The sequence below is a fragment of the Condylura cristata genome, unplaced genomic scaffold (genome assembly GCF_000260355.1).
Source record: "Condylura cristata isolate star-nosed mole 26May11 unplaced genomic scaffold, ConCri1.0 scaffold00028, whole genome shotgun sequence".
NCBI lineage: Eukaryota > Metazoa > Chordata > Mammalia > Eulipotyphla > Talpidae > Condylura > Condylura cristata.
This window is the reverse complement of record NW_004567129.1, coordinates 1,948,244-1,964,249: the sequence shown is the minus strand read 5'-3', so window position 1 is coordinate 1,964,249 and position 16,006 is coordinate 1,948,244.

Below are 16,006 nucleotides of genomic sequence, written 5' to 3'. Positions count from 1 at the left end.
AAGTTTTAGAAAAGTCGTGTTTGTCTTTTTAACACTATTGGTAATAATTTATTCCTTATAGTTGAGTGATGAGTATGTGAGTTTGTTTTTCAACATATCGTTCTTTACATTTTTTTGGTAGATAAACTATTTTACACTAAAATTTAAAACATTTGTATTTGATATTTCAAAAATAACACAGAAATAATTGTCCAAGAATGCAGAGTTTGGTTTACTTCCCTGTACTTACATTACAGGGTAGGTTGAGGGGTGCCTGGGGCCCCCACCTGCCTGCTCTAAATGGTCAGAGCCCATCTAAATGGTCCAGACCAAATACACTCTAGTGTTTAAGACCTTCGATAGAAAATATTTTTTTAAAAAGATTTATTTATGCTTACAGAACTGGGGTATAGGCCAGAGGTGTGGTGGGTTAGAGGATTCACCAGAGACAGAGTGGGGAGCAGAACAGGCAGATTGACAAAGTACACTGCCGAGGGTAGTAACCGGTGGGTCAGAAGAGGCCTGCTGCGCCACGTGGGTCAGCAATCTGGCGGGAGATCGGATTTGTGCAGCAGTGTGGCTTCTTAAAGCTTCCTAATGCGGTGCTTTAACCCATTTTACCACCAGGAGGGCCCAGAAAATAATTTTAATGTGACTCGTGTGCAACAGAATGAAGAAAAGGGAAAGAATACAGAATATCTTCCCCATGAAACACCCAAAGTCACCCATCCCGTCGTGAGTAAATGCCCAGCCAAACATGGTTGGCCAGAAGCAGGAGTCTGAGCAGAAAGCTGCCAGACGTCCAAGTTGTCTTCTGGTGGGATCTGTGGGGATGGGGCAGAAGAGAAAATCAAAATAACGATAAAGGCTGCCATTGTGAACCTCCCCGCATCTCTCGCCATGTCTGTTTCAAGCGTCTCCTTCCCTGCGCCCCGGGCCCCTGGTCCAAGGCCAAGCCTGAGAAGCCCGCAGGCTCTGCTCTGTCTCCTGCACCTCACTCTGCCCCCTGCCCTCCCTTCTCCCAGGCTTCTCTGGCTTCTCCTCCCTGCTCAGCTCGACTTCCTCAGAGTGGGGCAGGGAACCAGGAGCTTCCCCTTTCCCAGTTACACTTACTATGGTGGTTAATTTTTGTATTTTCTTTTCATCCTGGTAGGGAGAAGAGCATAGTGTTTTTAATTTTCATCAGCCTCGATCAAGGAGAGAAGAAACGTCCTCCTGGCCGGGTGCAGTGGCCGAATTTCAGCCCCAGCAGTGGACGCGGGCCTTAGTGACAGCAGCCAGGGGCCCCCGCCCTTCCCCCCCCCCCCCCCCCCCCAGCAGCGCGCGCGGGACACTCCATTTTAAGAGCCGCACTGTGAAATGGAGGCGCTTCAAAGCACGACCACTAGGGGGCGCCTGGAAACCACGTTGTGAGATGATCCAGGCAGGCGCGTGAAGGGGAGGGCCGCTGTCCTTCTCCCCAGGCTTGGGGGATGGGGTTCCAGCAAGGCACAGGCTGACTGGGGTTCTGAGTGGGTGGAAATGGATTGGATGCTTTCTCTGAGGTGCAGCTATGGAAGCGATACAGCCTTGGGGCAAGGTTCTCTCGGGTCAGTGAGCATCCGGGTTATCACAGGGCTACCACAACTAGTAGGGCCCCAACCCCAACTTTCTGATTGTTGGGCCCCACCCCCAGCTTTCTGATCCAGAAGGTCTTGGTGAGTCTTAAGGATGTGCCTTTCTAACAAGTTCCCAGGTGTTGCTAATGCTGCATCTGGACCATACTCTGAAAACCCAGAGCTTAGACTAGACCACTCTACGCTGTGTGATCCAGGAGGGCTTCAAGCCCACATTGCAGTGTGGGTCCTCAGGCCTCTCTAGGATACTTTTATTTTTAGGATTTCTTTTGGTTCAAACCTCCAGAGCATCTCACTAGGTTACACAGGCTCTCTTTTCCCTTCCCACATTGACCTCAGAAGAGATCTTTCCATTTGTCCAATTTCCCTTGAACATACAGTTGGCTTTAATGAAGTTTTGGGTCCAAGGAGGAGTTTCTATTGCAGCCACTTAACAACTTCCAATGAACTATCAGGCACCATCTTCTTAAGGAGTCTCTATTTCTACCCCTCAGGCTTCAGTCTGCTCCCTGCTGCTGCCTCTATGGGTCTCGGTTCTTCCTGCTGCTCCCCACTGCCCCCTAATTCCTGGGTGTGTGTTCTGCAGAGCAGTTTAGTTCTCAACTTTTCCTGCCAAGAAAGTCACCAGGGTCTCATTTGTGAACCCCAAGAGAGGTCTCAAGGCAGTTCTCGCAACTAAAACAGTTCCTAGCCCATGATGAAGCCTGGTGCTGGCTGATAATATAGTGAAATTTCACACCATTAACCTAAATGTCTTCCCTTCTACCCCCATCTCATTTGAATTGTTCTTACAGAATCCAGCTATTCAGAATCACAAATAACTTCAGAGACTGTTATGTAGATGTTCTTAGCTGGTGGCTTATGGGCACCTTAGCTAGATGTAGGGGATCTGTGACTTTGGATGAGAACAAAATGTATGTTTATTAACTGAAATTTACCATTTCCACTTATTACCCAAAGCCACAAAGTATAGTAGCATTAGAAGTACTGTCACCAGTAGCAGTCACAAGTTCTCATACCTCATTTCAATTATTTATCTCATGTCCAGATATCATTTATATGCGCCACTGCTTTGAAATTATAGTCGTTATTAGACCCCTGCTGCATCATCATACCCAGTGCGTCCCTATAGAAGTTTATATATTATGACACCCAACGTCGCTTTTTTATTTTGATAACCATGTTTCTGTATAATTGGTTTTCTTTGCAATCTTTTGTGCCTTGACTTTTTTTTTTATGCATCAGAAAAGCTATTTTGGGAGGATCCTAGAATGTCAAGAGAGTTAAGACACAACATAGGGAAAGGATGCTCATTGAGTTCAGTTTTTTGAGTTAGTAGAGAGAAACTGAGTCCCTGACAGAAGAAATGCCTCTGCCACAACAAAGTGGCTGACTTTGAACCAGCTGGCTTGGGCCGGGAGTCCAAACAGGGGTAAGTGAGGAGGAGCCACAGTGGCCCCGAGTGTGTGCATCGCGCTGAGTCGGCATCGGACCCTTCGCCCCTGTTCTAGTCCTGAGGCCTGGCCCACCGTAGTCTGTTCTCACAGTTATAGCAGAGGGAGTGCAATTAATTCCTCATTTTACCAAAAGGGTGTATAATTTTCTGGTTTAATAATGATGTTTCTTGCCAAATCTTCAGTTCCTGCGAAAACGCTATGGTTTCTGCTGTGTTCTAGAGACCACTGTGTTTGTCAGAGCCAAACGACAACCACGAACAAACGATTGCTGTTTGCTTCCGACTCAGACACCAATGCTCGAGAGACAAGTGTCGGCGGGAGGAAATCAGGTTCATTCAGTTTCACTTGGGAGCCAGGAGTCTGAGGAGATGGTGAGCGCTGTGTCCAAGGCTACCTTCCCCAACCCGGCCTTAGACAGGGGAATCCTAGAGAAGGGGAGAGGCTTAGAGGGGCTCCAGAGAAGAGGGCTGGGCTCCAGAAACTGCATTCAGACCCCTTTGCCTTCCATGTGTGGTCTAACCGGGGTCTGTCCTGACGCTGGTGGGCCCGCTTTTTACTGCGATAATGAGGCTGTGGCCTCGTGTCTTGGTTCTCCCTCCACCTTGGTCTCAGCTGGCTACATCTGATTTTCTAGTTTGTCTGCAATGAGGAACAGGAGCAGAATAAGGACTGGAGCTTATGGTCACTGGACCAGAAGCTTCTGTTCCCATGTGAAGGAAACAATCCTGCCATTCAACTGAACTGACTCCTGCTCCCTGCACCCATCAATGTACTTTATGAATCTGGGGGAGCATCTGATTCAACCTTAGAACTTATACAGCTCTTCCATAAATACTGAGCCAGAGAAAATGCATGCCATGGGATTGTGTACAGTTGCTAGAGATGGCTAGGGGATTCATTCTCAGTGCCTTCAATCGCTAGGTCAAAGGACTTAAGATGTATTATAAGATCTTTGTGATCCATCCAGCCAATAAAAGAGAAAAGCCCACTTTTCCCTGTCCTGAGAACCAGGGAAGGAGGGCCACCTTTCCCTGGTTGGGGCAAGCTTTCTCTGGCTGAGAAGCCTGGGCCCCAGGTGTCTCTGCTCTGTGGGAACCATGGGTCAGCCCCCTAAAGCCAGAACTGCCTGTTCTGGTGCCAGTGCCAGGGGCTGGCACCAAGACCAGAATCGTTTGCCACCTAACAATATGTTTTGTTCTTCACTGGAGGGCTGATCTGTTATTGTGGTGTGCATGTATATCTGGGTCACTTATCTGACTGTGTTTCTGTTTATTATTTTGAAAGGTCACTCAAACTGCAAATTAATTTAGTCATTTGACATCAACTTTGTTTGTTCTTTCTCCTTTATCTCTCTCCTTAGCTCGGTAGGCAAGCAGCCAAAAAGAAAAACCCACGCCCATCTTTCAGCAGATATTTTGTGTATTTCCACCAGATTCCAATAGCAACCCAGAAGACAGAGAACTTATTTCCCGTGGGAGCCTGTTAATTAAAAATAATTATTATTTACAAATAATGGTGATTATTTATTGAGTGTTAACTATGTTTAAGTTGCGGTGTTAAGCACATCATTTACGGATCTAATCTCCAATTAACTTACAATGCTTAAGGATAGTACGCTCATTTTATAGTTGAAGAAGTTGAAATCTAGTGACTTTGAGATCAAGTATAATCCCAGAATGCCTACTTTTTGCCAATCCATGCTGCTGATTTAACACAACCGCAAACATTGATTTGTGGGTGCTTTCTGGGGCCTTTGAACAATTTCGCGATCTCTCTTTTTCTTTCTCCATATGTATGTCTGAATCTATATATGCATATACAGATAACATATATGGATACATGTAGATATATATTTATATACAGATACATAATTCTAAATATATACTATTTTTGAGATTGCATCCATGTCATGAAGACTTCTTGGTGAAGGACAAGAATAGGAAAGATTTCAGGCAGAGCTTCGCTTTGGAACCAAGGTCTCATAGAACCTCAGAGTTGGGAACATTCTCAGGGAAGTGGCCCTGAAACTTTCTAGCAAGCTCCGCCGAGGTATCCGGCCACCCAGCCTCCAGCCACGTGTGTGTAGTTACTTACAATGCCATGCAAAGTAATAGATGAATAGCACAATGATAATTTTTTATAAGGCTGAAGAAAGCATAGAGAGGATTTCTGATATTTCCTTCCTGTACCCCAATGATTCTCCCCCTCCTTTGCCATGTGGGGTTGTGCCAGGCTGAACCCTGGTGCCCGGGCCTCCCCCAAATGCACGAGCTGCCGGAACAGACTTGTCTTCTCTCCACCAGGACACCCTCGGGCAGGGCCTGCACAATCCCCTCCAACATTCCATTCCAGACTCTGTTGCCGCTAGGTCCAGTCATCTGCTTTAGGTACCAAAATACCGTGTATCTTGGTAGAAATTCATCTCGGCCAGACCTGCCCCGAACATGGAGAAAAACTGCTTCTCCTCCTCCCCCCAAACACTTCACAGCATCAGAGTCTGTTTGGAAATTGTGCAAGAAGTGAGTCTGTGCTGGTACCTCCCACGGTTGTGAAGATCAAGTGATAAAAGGATGAAGAACTTTGTGATACACAAAGGGCTCTACAAATGTCAAGTGATATTATTAGCAGTGATTTGCATTTATGGAGGAAGGAAAGGAAGCAAAAAATGGGGCACCCCAGGCACGCGCGGCCCAGCCCACCCCAGGCCGGGGAGTCCTGGCCGAGCTGCCTTCCTGTGCCACAGCGCTCGCCCACCCTCCCCAGTTCCCACCTCCCTCGTGGGCATGAGGGAAGTATCACTTGGGTGCAGACAACCTCTGCTGGGTATTACATCCCCAGGAAGTGGAGGGAGCCTGAAATAGCCAGCAGGCGTGGGGATTGACCAAGAAGGAGTTGGGGGAAGCCTTGGGAGGGCTTGAAATATTTGTCCTCAAATCCACGAGGTAGGTGGGGAAGATGCTGTTGTCGGTGCGATTCAAAATGAATCAGGGCTTGTTATTTCTGACTGAGAAGTAACCGTCAGAAATAACTGTCAGAAGGAGATTTAGCTCCTTCACAGCCAATTCCCTGGCTACTTTGGAATCCTTTAGCCCACTCTGAGCCATGGGTTCTGAGCAAGGCACCATGGCCAGGCACGCAGGGGAATGAAAGAAAGCAGCAATGACCCGGGCTTCAGAATTTGCAATGCTTGCAGTGTGATAAATGCAAACTTTGCTTTGCAAGGATTAGCTGCTAGTGTGAGATTCACACTGTCTTTCATTCAATTCAAGAAAAAAAAAAAGGGGACTTCAATTGCCTCTATTTTCAGTAAAAATGAATAGGGAATGAATGAACGAGAGCGTCTCTGTGTTGAGTTGGGGTCCGTCTCTTCCCCTGACCTGGGTTTTGCAGGGACACAGAGTGGGAAATGTGTGTGTGCTGGGCGCTGGCCCCTGCCGGGGGTCTGGAGATGTGGCTGCTGGTCTCAGCCTGGCCCAAGACCCTCCCAAGAAATCTGCTTCCTGTTCTCCCCATCTGTAGAGGCAGCTTGGGGAGGTGACAGGTGCCTGGTGGGAGCTGGCTGTTCAGGAGCTCGGCGTGTCACTGAAGCAGCTGGACTGTGCCACAGGCCGGTCCTGGGAGGGGCAGTGCCCTTTATGTGGGCAGAGGGAATGTTGGTCCCCCAGAGTTCCCTCCACAGGCGCAGTGGGAGTGACAGTTGAATGGGGCAGTTGAACAGGAAGACTCCAGACGGGTGGGCCAAGCAAAGCTGAATCTAAGTTTCACGGAGAGGAGGCCTGGGCCATAAGGCAGAAGGCTGCACCCCTGCACCCCATGACGTCTGGCTCCCCCGCTCGTCCCCAGGACGCCAGCTACCCAGGTCAAGCTCCTCTCTGCAGCCATCCTGGGGCCTTTGCCTCTCATCCCCAGGGGAGGCTTGTTGGATGTGCTGCTCATGTGGGAGGAAGTGGGGACCTGGGGCCTCCCAGGGTGTCAAGGAGGGTCTGGGGCACCTCATTTGTGGGAGCCCCTGGTTTAAAAAAAAAAAGCCAAGATGGGGTTTCCCAATCCATGCTGTACAAAAGTCAGCATGGAATAAGTGAGATCTTTGCCACCCTTCCCCACATACACGCTTGACCATACTGTATGGCTCACAGTTGAGTTTCAGGATTTATTTTTAAACATTTGCACACATGGGACATTTACTGTATGGTTCACACATGCTTAAAACGAGACTTCTTTCTTCAATCTTATGTAACTGAAGGGGTGGCCTCATTTGGGGATACCATCACAGGTCGCCATTGGGGGCTCTGGGATGAGAGGCTTTGTGCAAAGCCCCCTCCCTGTGTGTGCCCCCAGGTTTGCGTTCTTTTGCATGCTCCCCGTGCCTCTCTCCTCTCCAACATGTGCCCCAACTTGCTCCTGGCCCCCTCCCAGGGCAGCTGTCTCCCACCTGACCTAGTTGGGATTATGGAACGCAGGAAGGTAGGGGGAGTCTCCGGGTTTATCGCCAGACTCTAATGTCTCCGGGCGGTGGCACACCAGCCCACAATTTGGCTAAGGTAAGGGCGGGTGTCCAAGGGGAAGCCGAAAGCCCGGCCGCTTTCCTAGAGCGCCTGTATGAGGCTTACAGGCAGAGCACCCCCATAGACCCCAAGGCGGAGGAACACAGATCAGTTGTTGTCTTCTCATACATGAACCAAGCAGCTCCTGATATCCAGAAAAGCTCTATAAATAGGGAGGCTTAGGGAACCTGTCTGTGCGAGAATTGCTGAAAGTAGCTGGGAAAGTTTTAATTCCAGGGAAACCCCGGAGGAAAGAGTGGGCCAGCTTAGAAGGGAAGATTGGGAAGGGCAGGAATGCAAGACGAGGGAAAAGGAAGTAGGATGGAGAGGAGAAATGAAAGTGAGATGATGGGAAGAGCAGAAAAGGCAGAGAACGTGCTGGAGAAAATGAAAGTGAGATGATAGGAAGAGCAGAAAAGGCAGAGAAAGTGCCAGAGGGGGGAAAAAAACTGGAGAAGGAAGATTCAGAGGGTGAGGAGAAGGCAGAGTGAAGTGAAATAGGAGAGAAGGAAAAAGGATAGGGTGTTCCAGAGTAAGGAGAACCGGAAACAACAGAGGGATTTGGCTCGGATTTTTCTGGTAGGGGAGAGGGAAGGGCCTCGCAGGCTCCCTGCCAGACTGGGGAGAAACCAATGTGCTCTCTGCAGGGAGTGCGGGCATTGGAAGAGGATGAGCCCCAGAAAAGGAGAAGCGATTGATAGCAGGAAGAGGGGTAGGGTAACTGTGTGTGTGGAGAAGCAGATAGGTTTTATGGTGGACACAGGTGCGCAATATTCTGTTTTGACTCGAGCTGATGGGCCCATTGTCAGAGACAAGACTGACATTATCTGTTGAGTCAACCCTCGCCCTCACTGACTTGGTGTACTTCACTGGATCTGAAGGCAACTTTCTTCAGGTCAGCCCCTGTTTGCCTTTGAATGCAACAAGGAAAAGCGGGGAGGAAGGGACAGCTAACTTGGACAAGACTGGCCCAAAGGTTCAAGAATTCCCCCACCCTCTTTAATGAAGCCCTGAGCAGGGACCTGGAACCTTTTTGTCAGGCACACCCACGTGTGACTGCTACAATATGTAGCAGCAAGGGCCATGCTGGTGGGGGCTGCAAGAGGGGCCGCAGGCACTGGGGGCAGCACGAGCCCCTCAGATACTGTAAGTTCGGCGGTTTTACATTAAGAGGAGCTTGTTAAGAAAGGCAGGGGGCCTGGTGTGTAGTCGGGAAGGATTTGATCTGAAAAGCATTTCTGTAGTTGACCCAGCGGCGTCCTAAGGCTGAACTTCCATGCTAAGCACCAGGGAACACTGAGGAGCCAATTCCTGGATGAGAAATTGTCAGTTTTGTGAGTTAGGCAGACATGGAACATATCTGAGCAAAGTGGGTAGGTATGAAAAATATTTTGTCATCAAATGCCCTCCAGATACTGTTTCCCTCCCTCTTTGGAGAGAGACAAAGGTAGGCGAAAACGAATCCACGGTAAGGAAGACAGCCTTGCACGTGCCCTGACAAACGCAGGGTCCCGCAGACCCCCAGGGTCGGGCGCAGTGAGCAGTAGTGGGCACAGTGGCAACACATCTGTGCTTTGCTGAGAAGGGGTAGCCGCTGCTCAGCACCAGCTGATTGTAGCCACACGATTCTACAGAGCTGCTGATTTTTTTTTTGACAAAACCAGAGGTATTTTTAAATTTTAAAGTGCTATTTCCTAATTTCAAAATATTTTCCACAGATCCATAACATTTAAAACAACCGTGTCGGACGAATTCAATGGCCCTGCAAGTTGTCTGTGGTCCGCAATCAGCCGGTTTGTGTCCTCTGCTCTAAACCAAGTTCTCCCTGCCTCTGCCCGTGGGGTCTACCCAGGTCGGGGCAGAGGGACACAAAGGACCTTTTCCTGCCACCTGCCAACCCTCAGAGGCTCTGAGCAGAAAAAGGCAGGCGAGGGTAGTCAGGGTAGCCGCGGACCTGGACGGGTCAGGCCTCACTTCTTCCAGCCCTGTCGGCGGCCTCCCCTCCCCCACCCCATGAGCGCAGCAAGCAGATTTGTCACTCCAGGCAGCTTCCCACTCCTGGCAGAGGATGGCATGACAGACGGGGATAGAGACGTTAGCCAAAGCAGACTTCCTGATTTAAAAATTCTCATTTTCCCCCCCGGGGCTGCCAAATATAGCAAAGTGCCATTCCAGCTGCAAAGCTTCCAAGTAGGCTTAGGTAATCACAACTCTGCATTCCCTGGGGAGCGCTCAAGGAAATCACCTCCCGGCACCAATTTCCTGTGTACTCTGATTGCAGGGACCTAGCCAGGGCGGCCTGGTCTTCCACGTTTGGCATGGTGGAGTCAGGACCCGTAAGACAGGCTGACGGCAGCGTGGGGCCAGGGCTCTGCCCTTAGAAAAGTGAAGGGAATCATCAAAGTGATGGGTGAGGTTCTCCACAGGCGCTGAGGCCCACGTGCCAGCTGCACTGACAGAAGAGGAGCTGGGGATGGTCTTCCGGGGCCAGAGGGGGATGCAGAGGGGCTGCTGGAAGGAAAAGCAGTCACCTCCCTTAACACTGTCTCTCTCTCTCTCTTTTTTTTTTAAGATTTATTTATTTGTGCATACAGAACTGGGGTACAGGCCACAGGCTCAGGGGCTGCGAGAGGCTTCACCAGAGAGAGAGTGGGAAGCAGAACAGGCAGATCGACGAAGTACACTGCTGAGGGGAGCAGCGGGAGGGTCAGGAGAGGTCTGCCGCGCCATGTGGTCACCTCCGGGGCAGGCGGGGATTGAACTCATGCAGAAGTGGCTTTAGCTTCTCAGTGCTGTGCTTTAACCCGCTGCGCCACCAGGGAGGGCCTCTGTTTTTAAGATTGATTTATTTGTGCATACAGAACTGGAGTACAGGCCAGAGATGTAGGAGCAGTGAGAGGATTCACCAGAGACAGAGCCGGGCGCAGAACAGGCAGATCTACCACGCACACTGCTGAGGGGGGCAGCGGACAGGTCAGGAGAGGTCTGCGGTGCCATGTGGGTCACCTCCGGGGCAGGCGGGGATCGAACTCATACTGAAGTGGCTTCTCAATGCTGTGCTTTAACCCGCTACGCCACCAGGGAGGGCCCAGCAGCACTGTCTCTTTAAAGATCATTTAAAGTCTTATTTTGACATGACTTAAAATCACAGAAAACAACAAGAATTGTGCTAAGAAATCCTTCACTTCACTCTGAGTTATAAATGGACATTTGCTGCCTTCGCTTTAACATTCTCTCCCTCTGCATAATTGTTATTTTTCTGACACGGTAAAGTGCAGACTTTTTGCCCTGTGTCTCTAAATACTTCAGTATGTATTGCTGAAGATTAAGGACATTCTTTTATAGAATTGTAATGATCAAAATTATTAATTATCAAAGGGTACAGTTACCCAAACTAGATCATTTAATTTTGACATAATACTGCCGCATAACCTATTGTCCATAGTCGCATGTCCCCTGTTGTCCTCATGTCCTTCTTAGCTGTTTTTCTCCTGGCTCAGGATCCAGTCCGGGGCTGTGTATTGCTTTAGCTGCTTTTAATCCAAATAGTTCCCTGTCTTTCAAGATACTGAAATGCATAGGCCAGTGATTTTATAAAACGTTTGTCTGATAGTTCCTCGCAACTTGAGTCGCGTTATCTAGCATTCGCAGAAATTCTGCACGAGGCTGTCTTACAAAGTCACTGGGGTCTTTTACCAAAACTTGTTGAATCACGATCAGGTTGGCCAGAAGGACATTTACTGGTGAGGCTGAGCTGCCTGGTCTGCTGTCTCCGTGGCTTATTCTCATTCTCAGGTTCAGTGATTCTCTCTCCCTAACGGAATTTCAATTTCGCTACAGCACTTGCTGTGAGCTCTTTTATCTTGATCAGGCCGCGTGTTCTCATTCTGCTTTGCTCAGCCTAACCTTGCCGGTAACCCTCTGGGCCCTGCCGCCTGGATGTCACCCAGAGGCAGTGGAAAGTCATGGGCAGCTGGTCAGGCATCACCCGCTAGCTGTTCAGGGCCCACTGCCTCGGAAACAGAGAGGAGGGGACTCTGCAGAAAGGCCGTGCCCTTGGGCAGGTTTCCCTCCCCCACCACCCCGGCCCAGGCTGGGCTATGTTGACAGGGAGCCAAGGTCCCATTGATGCTGGAGCCCTTTGCTTCCCTCAGCCAGAGCATTCCTGCAGCAGCCTACAGCCCTCCCTGCAGCCCTCCGCTGCCTCCCTGCTGCAAATCCAGAACAGCCTCCACGCTGGGCAGAGGAAGCCATGAGGGCTCTCTGGTAAACACAGACATGAAGACCAGGCGAAGGCTGTCCAGGGAGACGTGGTCCAGCGCCGTACCTGGGCAGGCCTCCCGGGCTGACCTCCATGTCAGAACCAACAACTCGAAAGCCCTCGCTGCTCTGCCCAGCCTTGGGCTCCCCTCCCTTGCCCAAGTCTGCTGTATTATGCTCCCTTTAGGGCCTCACTCTGGGAGTCCCATACAACCAATTTTTGCTGCACAGCTCACCTGGGCTTTCTTCCAAACTCTTCTTTCCTCTCTGCTCTCTTCCAGCTGCCAGCCTTGCTCTCCTTCCCCAAAAGAAATTTCCCTAACTCCATCCTCCCCCCAGACCACGCTCCTTCCTCAGAATGCAGGTAGCACAGCTTCGGTGTTATGTTGGGACGCTGAGCAAACAGCCTGGCTCCAGGTTCATGTCCTTAAAGACACAGGTAACTGTTATCACATCCAGAGACAATCCTGCAGAGCCTCCTCATCTCATTCCTCTGCCCCCCACAGGTCAGCAACACCTGGAAACTGGCCTGTCTTTCCCATTCATCTTCTAAAAATAAATGCTATTTTTGGGACAGTTTTACAGAAAAATTTAGAGGGTTTCCATACAGCTTGTACCCAGTCTTCTTGATTAATACCATCTTACATCAGTATTGCATAGGGATTATGGCTACTAATTAATCGTATTACTAAATCAATATGGACTCATATCTTTGCTTTCCAGAGTTTTCCTTGGCTTTCCCCTACGGCTCCTTTCTGTCCTAGGATCCAGCTTGGAGCCACCATTACCTTTAGTCATCTTGTTTCCTTTGAGTCCTCTTGGCTGATGACAGTTTTCTTAGACTTTCTGTGCTCTGAATGACCCTGACGGGGTAGTAGTTAGGTACTTTGTGGGGCGGCCCTCGACTGGGATTCGTGTGATGTTTTCTTCAAGATTAGATTGGAGTTAAGGGGTCTGGGGGAGGAAGACCCCAGAAATCAAGGGCTCATCCCATCCTGTCAATGTGACTTAATCACTCTGAATGACTAGAGACTCTTAGCTGAGTCAGGTCTGTCTGCTTCCTCCACCATCCCGTGGATCTTTCCCCCTTTCCGTGATGTTCTCCTGGAAGCTTCGTGTTCTATCTGATAAAGTTGTTTTACAGGGCTGTTTTCATATAGGAACTGTACCATGAATCACGACTGGTGGGTGCCAAGAGCCAGGCTTCTCCCCCTCAGCATGGGAGTTTACAGATAAATAAGCAAAGGAAATTAGAATCACAATAATTATGTTAACAGATTAGAGTTGGAGAATTAGTGTGAACTCATTTTTAGGTTAGAAATCGCTTCAGATGTTTATATATAGAAACGTTTTTAGGTGTGTGAATTTATATTCATTAATACATACACACACACACACACACACACACACACTGCTTTGCTTTGTCAATAATAATAACACCCCCATAATAAAGAACACACCAGTTCCCAGATTTTGGTGTCTAAATCCACTTGCCAATGAAAGGAATCAGGGCTACTTGGAGAAATGGAATATCATCACAATATATATACCAGAAATGAATGTGGCAATGCTTTGCAAGTATGTGAACATCACACAATGTTTACCACAGGGTGTATGTATTTTGTTGCAACTTGATTTTACGCCTTTCAGTTAATTGTGTGTGATATTCACAAATGTTGGTTTGTGAAATTAGTTCATTTTTATTGTTGACTAGTAACAGGCTATATTCTTACACCACACTTTACCTGTTTCTCTATAGATGTATGTTTAAGATATAGAGCTTGTACAAATATTCCTTTAGAGGGGCTGGAAAGACATTTTACATTAGATTTTATCCTCTGTGGATTGCTTGTGCATTTTTCTAGATTAAATTTAGGTGGTGACCTCAGTGAATATGAGAAAAGAGAGCTTAGCAGAGGTCTGGGAGAATCTGTGAGAACAGAAGCATACACAAAGCTGGCCTGTGTGTGTGACTTCTTGAAGAGGAAGAATGTCTTCAGACCCTGTTACCTAAGGAGAATTGTTGGCCATCTTAGTAAGACAATCTTCAGTTTGATCAGATAAGCCAAATTGCTTTACAAATTTGTTGTACAATTTATATCCCTACCATCAGGCTTTAAGATCAGCTGTGTGCTACACATATGCTGAGACTTAAAAAAGCCTCTCTGAAGTATGAGACCAGCTCTTCTTGGGGTGGTTTCTTTAATTCTCCCTGCCCTGATACTCAGAGATTGAGCATTTTTTGCTTTCTGTTTATTTGGCTCCTCTGACAATTGTCTATATCTTTTATTCACTTGTCGAACTGTGGCCCTTTTGTTATGAGTACATTATACATTCTTTATAAATTTTATATACTAATTCTTTGTAGTTAAAAGAATCATTTATACTAGCCTGTTGCTTTTCTTCTTAATCTAAAAAAAATGTCTCTCTTAATCATGGTGTGTTGACTTTTGTCACCTGGCTGGGCGATATTTGTCAGGTTTCTCCACTGTAAAATTCTCCCTCCCTCTCTCCCTCCCTCCCTCCCACTCCTCCTTGCCTCCCTCCCCCTCTCTCCCTCTCTCTCTCTTTCTCCTTGACTCCCTCCTTTTCTCCCTCTCTCCCTCCCTCTCCTCCCTCCTTGTCTCCCTCCCTCCCTCCAACACCTGTATTGCTTGGGGAGAGGTGCACTAAAGTGGAGCAAGTCCTCTTCCTTCTCACCATCAGGCCTTTCTGGCTGCACAGGGTGGCGCTGCTACTGCAGCTCCTGGCCACCCACAGGTGGAGAAAGGACTCATTCTTGTGGATCATGTGCGGAGCTGCTGCCGTTGGCCCAGGCGTTCCTGTCCGTGGTGGGCCACACGTAGGAGGCGGCCATCTTTTCCGACTGGATCTCCCTTCGTGACCACCCCCACGCCTTTGCAGACGGCTGGCCTGGCGGCTGCACGCCCACAGTCTTGCAGTGAATCAACCTGCTGTAGCTGAAGGAGCTGTGGTCCTTGTGGTTATTAGTTTCGATGGTGCTGCTTGTTCCTCTCCACGAGGAGGCTGCTGCAGCTAGCACAGGCCACCCATGGTTTGCATTTGCATGTGTCTTATGACCTGCTTGATTTTTCCAGACTTCTCTCATGCCCACCCACCCACCCACCCATCCATCCACCCAACAAATTAGTATGAAACATCTACTATGTGTCTGGGACTATGAGGGTATTGACATTCCTTCTGTGAACAAGACAGACAGGAAACCCACAGTTTGGGGGAAATAAGTAAGGAGGAACTTGTAGCCGAGGAGGAAATGTCTGAATTGAGCCTTGAAGGCTAAGTCGGAATCTGTCGAAGGAAGGAAGGGGGGTGAGAGTATCCAAATTCTAGAGGTGGCATATGCAAAGACTCAGAGGCAGGGGCACCTGGCAGTTGGTTCTGGGAGCAGAAAGGCACGTGGCAGGATGGCAGCTATGTCGGGGGCAGTTGGCATAATTTGACCGAGTCCCTGCTAACTTTTATTTTTCTCATTGAATTAGAAATCTGGATCTGTGTCCTTGGTATTCATGCTATTAATACTTATTAATTGAATACTTGAAGCAATTTTCAGTAGAATTCTTGCCTATTACAACTCATACCTCCCTTCAGCCGAATAGTATGTCGCAGTTCCCACTTTGAAGTGAAGACACTGATTTTCCAGTTTAGTTGTAAGGAAGAATATATTACTCTGAAGTGATGCTGCTTATAATACACTATAAATAAGGGATTTCCCAGGGTTATGGGAGAAGGGGGCGCATCACATTACCTGTATCTACACTGCCTTGGATGAGATGAGGCCATCAGTCCACATTTACTCCTTACCCCCCAGCTTTATAGAGATAATAGAATTGACACAGAATTTTATGCACTTCTGGGGTACAACATATTGATTTGTTACAAGTGCATGCTGTGAAATCATCACCACAGCAACACTACTTAACATCTCCACCCTCTCACGTAATTACTATTTCATTTTGTTTTAATGGCAAGAATATTTAATATATATTCTCCTGGCAACTTTTGAGTGTATAATGTAGGATTGATAACTACAATCACCATAATGTACATTTGATCCCCAAAATTTACTCACCTCAGACCTGGAGGTTATTATCTCTTGACTAACATCTCCTCATGTCCCCTCCCTCCCCCC